The sequence below is a fragment of the Primulina tabacum genome, chromosome 17 (assembly GCF_025594145.1).
Source record: "Primulina tabacum isolate GXHZ01 chromosome 17, ASM2559414v2, whole genome shotgun sequence".
NCBI classification, from domain to species: domain Eukaryota; kingdom Viridiplantae; phylum Streptophyta; class Magnoliopsida; order Lamiales; family Gesneriaceae; genus Primulina; species Primulina tabacum.
Window position 1 is genome coordinate 6,341,907 of NC_134566.1, and position 7,375 is coordinate 6,349,281.

The following is a 7,375-nucleotide window of genomic DNA, read 5'->3' on the forward strand; positions in this document are numbered from 1 at the left end:
ATCGAATATCTACAATCGGAGTGACTCTGATCCGAAGCGTCGATACCACCGAACATCTAGTAATTTGGCGAATCTACCAAATGACTTTCCTGTCTCAAATGCTTGAATATAAATCTATAAACAAAGCATAATAATATAAAAGATAAACAACAATTCTAGTATGTGATTTTGTTGGGAAACTCAAATTGAATCTCATTTGAGTTGTGTCTTCCCCAAACAAAACATGAATTATACCTTTATCTTCCTTGTCTGACGAAGACGAAGTCTCGTATCCCAATCTGTCCATATCCAAATCTGATAATGACAATAGCATAGATACCATATCAGTACATAGCTCAGTTCAGAATTTGTACTGATCAATACTCAAACCAATACATAATCTGATCAATGTCAATGATATAATAATACAATCTCATCAATACTGAATCTGATCGAGCTAATTCAACTGATGTTTTGACGGCATAACAATACGATCTCGATATCCCCGTCAATCTCAACATCACAGATATAATATCAGAATTCATAATCAGTATCAGTACAATTCATAATCTCAATATCGGTATACTCAAAATCAGTAACAACACAACTCTGATATCAAATCTCAATCAAATCCACTCCGAAAATCATAACAATTTCATGAACAGTCTATTCTTTAATCCGACTTCAGTTATACAATGCCTACTGTAGCAGATACACCATATCTGATTCATATTCAATTCTAACATTTTCATAAATTCAAATCATGTCTAAACGTAACAAATATTACGTCCAGTTGTATCCTGTGTTGATAGGAACTCAGTACTGTAATCGGATTCAAAAACAGATGGACGGATTTTGCGTAAATCTCACTTGTATTCTTCGAAAGAATTCTGAGCCTTTCTTCGTTCCTCGCGCATGGTTCTGTCTTCCTCGCGCATGTGCGCCCATACATGTCGCGCATGTGCGCGGGGACTCTTCTTGCACCTCATGTCAAATCTTCTTTCGGCTCTCCCGGTCTGATCCGTTTCGTCTATAATCATCTCAATTAATAAATAAATCATTTCAGATTAATCTAAGATTACAGTAATAAAATCTCGGGCCTTACATAATAAGTTAGTTGCGGTAAAGTAAAAGTTAGTTGCGGTAAAATAAAAGTTAGATACGAAAAATAAAATTTAGTTGTGGGAAAGTAAAAGTTAGTTGCGGTAAAGTCAAAGTTAGATGCGAAAAATAAAATTAAGTTGTGGGAAAGTAAAAGTTAGTTGCGGTAAAGTCAAAGTTATATGCAATAAGATAAATGTTAGTTTATTAGATGTTAGTATTAAATCATAATATTGCATTTAGAACAACCGGCAGAGCCACGCTATCGTCTAATTGAAATATATATATAACTATATATATAAATATATATAATATAACAATAATATTTGTAGAGCCCAAAATCAGTACACGTAAAACCCATGCATTTATTTAATTGTTAAATCATTTATTTAAATTTAAAATTATTTATAGTGAAGCATGACCTATTTAAATTGCATTATTTTAAATTATTTATGTTTATGTGATGCACGTTAAAATATTTCACGAGTTTCATATTTCAGGCGATTATTCGAGGCGGGGTCGAGGAAAAGATACCGGTGACGATTTCGGCAATTTTTAAATGTGGTATTTTATTTTTAGTTAAGGTTAGGACATTTTAAATGAGTTATTAATTTTTATCATTTTTAAAGCCTAAATTATATATTCAGTGATGTTAGAATTTTAAAACTTTTAAAATTTAGCAAAAGTTCATCTTTATTTTAAATTAAGGGACTTTGCTTAGTAGTAAGAATTAACATTTTAATTAGCATTTTTATTATCATTATTAATTCTAATTAAGCAATCTTTCCCCTTAATTAAATTAAAACACACGCTCACACGCTTTTACACACACTAAAAATCGGCTGACACACACACACACTTCATTATTCAGATTTTTATATTTTTCAAAGAGTAAGCTAGGGTTCTTCCACCATAGAGCAGCCACCCCTTCCTCTGAATCTTTCCAGCAAAATTTTCTTGATTTTATTGCAAGAAAACCGTTACACAAGCATCCCGGATCAACCTCGCATTTCCCCGCTTCGGTGTCGTCGTTCGGTAACGTTAAAGATTTAAAGGCACGTATATTTTGTTTTTCCTGCGTCGATCTTGTCATAGTATTTATGTTTATGTTTTTTATGTGTAAAATTCATGTATGATGTTTGTAGTTTGAGCAGAAAATTGGTTGGATCAGTTTTGAAATAAATTTTAGATCTAAATTCTCGTTTTTCATTGTATTTGAAAACTGCAATTTTTCAGTCGAGAGTTTGGGAAAACATTCAACATAAGAAACGTAGAACTTTTTGATAACTTCGATTTGATATAAAATTCGAAATATTTGGATAACAATTTAGTGAGATATGATCATTTTTGTGAAACTGCTCAAACTGCGTTTTCTGAAAAATTATGTTATTGATGTGTTCTTGAGGTTTTAACGTTGCAGGCTTCATTGGGGATCGATGGGTGACCGTTGCTGCATTTATTCATGTTTAGTATGATGTTAGGTTGGCATTTGGTATGCCGGTTAGTGTCGATAGGCACTTAAATTCATTAGAAGTCGTAGGAAACGATTTGGTGTCAATTTCAGTGTTTTTGTGTTGTATTGTGTCGTAGGTTGTATGTCATTGTTTTGGGGTGTTTGTATGGGTTTGGAACAAGTTAATAGCATCCTAGGATGGGTCTCGAGGTATCGATTCTTAGTCCATTCAGTTGAGTTGGGAGAAATAAGCAAAATATAAGAATTTCCGCAAGTTGATTTTTATCCGAGGCTACACGGACCCTTACACGGGGTCCATGCCTTTGTTTCCTTCGTAGTGTCAGATTTGCGAGCCTACACGGACCACTACACTGACCCTGGCATGGGGTCCGTGTCCTTCCTTCTTTTCGGTAGGTCTTTTACAGAACCTACACGGACCCGTAGCCAGACCTGGGCACAGGGTCCGTGTACTCCAGTTTTGGGTAATTATATTGATTGCTTTGGGGTTTTATGTCATGGTTTAGTACGATGATTAAACGAGGTCAACTCCCGAGTTAACTAGAATGTCATAAGTTATTTATTCACTTCGATGGTGAGCTCGAGTACCTACGTCTAAGTTATGCAAGTTAGTATGGAAACACGTGTTTGTATGGTGCAGCAGTGGCCCCAAGCGAGATCTAACGAATCCATCAACGCCAAATAAGTATGTTCGACGTGCAAAGGAGAAAATGTTTTATTTTTGAGGTATGCTAAATGTCATGTGACCAATTTATGAATGGGTTTGGAAGTCGGTGAACGTGGCCGAGGACCTCTCCACCCCGTTAAAGCATGAACGGGTTTAGATCAGGATTGGAAAGCGGTAAAGCATGACCAGGGACCAATCCACCCGTTAAATCATGAACGAGGATTGATATAGGTGGATTTTACTTATTTTTCTTGTCATGTTTTGTCGCATTATGTTGCATTTATCGTTTAGATTGCATGCATTTTGTCATATTTTAGAATAAATTATGTTTTATTGTTACTCATGTGTTTAGTTGGCCTAAAATGCAGGAGATTCGTGCAAAACTGAATATCAAAGAGAGAAATTCGAGAGACCTCCGCCCTGGCGCACATTTATGTCCGCTCGGGCGCATCCAAGGCATGAGAAAAAATAATTTTTGCGAGAATCATCCGCCCGGGCAGACACTTATTTCCGCCCGGGCGCGCCAAAGAAAAAAGAAAAATGAAAATTTGAGAAGACCACCCGCCCGGGCGGAAACTTATATCCGCCCGGGCGCGTCAAAGGAAAATTGAAAAGCTGAATCTGCGAAGACCTTCCGCCCGGGTGGAAACCTATGTCCGCCCGGGCACGATTGTATTTTTGGAAAATATTTTGCGCGATTCCTTGCCCTATTTTCTTGAGGTAGATGATATGGAAGGGGTTGGAGGCATGATTTTACATTCATTCAGACATAACTTCAGAGCCGCCACAAGCTTTGGAAAATTTTGCGCCAGAAGTTGAAGATTTTCGGGCATCGTCTTTGCGATTTTCGTCACGCCTAGTATTTCTGATCTAGTTTCTATTCTTTAAACTTTGTTTTGTTTAGTTTTAATATGAACTCGAGTAGCTAAACTTTTATTATTTGTTGGGATTTAAGGGGATCCTACCCCGAACGTTGATTTGAATGAATTTATATTTCGATTGTTGCGTTATTCTTGATTATACTACTGTTTTATCGTGTTGTTAGAGCGTAGCTAACTTTGACAACGTTTTTATATTGCGAGTGAGTTCTAGAGAATAACTTATGATAGGAACAAGTAGTATAATCCGTAGATCTACAATTCGCATAGATATATGAAATTGGATACGCGCCGATAGTCATAGTCCTAAGGGTCGAAAACTAGGGGATTTCATGAATCGACATGCAATTCACTCTTGATAAATAATTAAAGACATTTAATTACTTCATTGAGTAGAATTAGTTTTGCATAGCTCGAGAGAGTGTGTTCAATTGAATAGGAAATCATGTCGGAAGTATTAAATCAATATCGAACGAATTAATTAATTAATGAGGGGTAGGTGAACCGATATTCCCAACAAATTCATTTTTCATTGAATTTTTTATCAACCATTTTAGATATTAGATTTCATTAATCAGTTCTTGAATAATTTTATTTGCATGTTTAGTTGATTATAGTAGCAATAAAACAATCATTCAAATTTTCGTTGCTAAAGATTTAATAACCGAAAATAATTTTTAAATACAGTCTTCAGTGGAACGATACTCGTACTCACGTACATTATACTATTACTTGACATCGTGCACTTGCAATAAATTTTGAGCATACAAAACCATATTTTTATCAAAGATTTAACAGTGCAAGTTTTGCTCGATCAAGATTTTGGCGCCGTTGCCGGGGACTGTTAATTCACAATTTTATTTTTAGTTATTTTCTTTTGCATTGGTTCATTTTGTTTTAAATTAACACTCCATATTCTGTTACAGATATCTCGTCCAGTGCATGCCAAAGTCACTTGACGTAGAGCTTGAGCAGTTCGACCCTTAAATTGAAAGAACTTTCCGCAGGAGAAGACATCAGCAGAGACTGAAAGAACTGATGGAGAGGCACGAGAACGATCGTGAGGAGAAACATCGTGAAGATAGACATGTTGAGATGCCACGCCGCATACCAATGCTAGAGTATGCCCAGCCTTCTTTGGATGGTGCACGCCCTAGCATTGTGAGGCCTATTGTGCGGGCAAACCACTTCGAAATCAAACCAGCGATAATTCATATGATTCAGAACACAGTCTAGTTTGGAGAATCTGCAGTAGATGACCCAAACACGCACATCGCAGATTTTCTTGAAATTTGCGACACTTTTAAATTTAATGGAGTTTCTAATGACGCTGTTAGGTTGCGTTTATTTCCTTTCTCTCTACGGGATAAAGCTAAAGCATGGTTGAATTGTTTGCCTGTAGGTTCAATCATGACATGGGAGGACATGACGAAAGCGTTTTTAATTAAATACTTTCCTCCATCTAAAACCATGAAGCTTCGGGCAAACATCACCACCTTTGCTCAATTCGAGCAGGAGTCGTTGTATGAGGCATGGGAGCGCTTCAATGATCTCTTGCGTAGATTCCTACATCACGAGTTGCCACTTGGGTTAGTTGTTCAAACCTTTTATTATGGTTTACTTACTCCTAATCGTACTATGATAGATGTTGTTGCATGTGGAAACCTATTGAGGAAGACTGCTGAAGAGGGATATGAGCTGTTGGAGGAGATGGCTGCTAGCAGCTATCATCCTCAATCTGAAAGAAACAATCAGCGGAGAACTGTAGGAGTCCACAAGGTAACTGACCTTTTCTGCTATTACTGCACAACTTGATGTTTTGAATAGGAAACTAGATGGCTTGAACATGGGTGGCACAGCTATGCGTCTTCAAGAGATATTATGTGAAAAGTGTGGAGGTGAACATTATGTTAAGGACTTTCAAGATGGAAATCCCTTTTATGTGCCAGAAGGGGCACCAGTGAATCAAGTGGGAGTCCAAAATCGTCCAAGGAATGATCCGTACTCCAACACATATAATCCTGGATGGAGGCAACATCCCAACTTCTCTTGGGGTGGTCAAAACAACCAGAATCGACCACAAGGAGGACAACAATATGGGAAACAACCGATGTACAGATCTGACCCTCCTAGAGAAAAAAGTCCAACCTCTAGCAAATGATGTCTAAGTTCATTTCATCCACTGAAACTAGACTTCAAGACCAAGATGCATCGATAAAAGGGCTCGAGAATCAAATTGGACAGTTGGCCAAGATGATAGCAAGTAGAGAGCCGGGCACCTTGCCAAGTAACACAGAGACAAATGCAAAAGAGCAAGTGATGGCCATCGAGTTGAAGAGTGGGAAAGTTTTAGAGTCAAGAGAAAAAGAGAAAACTCAAACATTGAATGAGCATTCTGAAACATCCAAAGGTAAGTCTTCTAACTCTACATCAGCACCCACTGCACAACCTAAAATTGTTATACCTCCTCCTTTTCCGACAGCATTAAAAAAGGCCAAACTGGATGCGCAATTCGGTAAGTTTCTTGAGATATTTAAAAAATTGCATATTAATATTCCTTTTGCCGATGCTTTGATGCAAATGCCGAGTTACGCTAAATTTTTAAAAGACATCTTAGCAAACAAGAGAAAGTTGGAGGATCACATGACGGTGAATCTTACTGAAAATTGCTCTGCTTTGGTGCAAAACAAAATCCCACCGAAACTTAAGGATCCAGGGAGTTTTTCTATTTCTTGCATGATTGGAGATGTTGTTTTTCATAAAGCGTTATGTGATCTTGGTGCAAGTATTAACCTGATGCCTTTTTCTGTGTTTAGGAAACTTGGATTGGGAGAACCTAAGCCAACGAGGATGTCTTTACAACTAGCTGACAGATCTGTCGAGTACCCCCGCGGAGTGATTGAGGATGTGCTAGTGAAAGTGGACAAATTTATTTTCCTTACGGACTTTGTGGTACTTGACATGGAGAAAGACATAGAGATGCCTTTGATTCTTGGGAGACCATTCCTTGCGACTGGCAAGGCCCTGATTGATGTTCAAGAAGGGAAGTTGATATTGAGAGTGGGCGAGGAAGAAATTACCTTTAACGTCTTTAATGCTCTTAAGCACACATTGCACACTGATGACTGTTTATGAATTGATGCTATGGATTCACTTGTGTGTAATTTGGTGCAGAACACCATGAAAGATCCATTGGAAGTCACTCACAACTGAATTGAAAGAAGATGAATTGGACGAAGAGAAAGCCGAAATTGTGGCATACCTCAATTCCAACCAGCC

At 37.5% G+C, this 7,375-nt stretch overlaps 1 non-coding gene across 1 annotated transcript; it reads right to left on the reverse strand.

Moving 5' to 3' along the window:
• Positions 1-5,570: 5,570 nt before the first annotated feature.
• On the reverse strand, positions 5,571-5,676 carry LOC142532109 (small nucleolar RNA R71). The gene has a single exon (XR_012816501.1). It is a non-coding gene; the product is annotated as a small nucleolar RNA R71 (small nucleolar RNA).
• Positions 5,677-7,375: the final 1,699 nt, after the last annotated feature.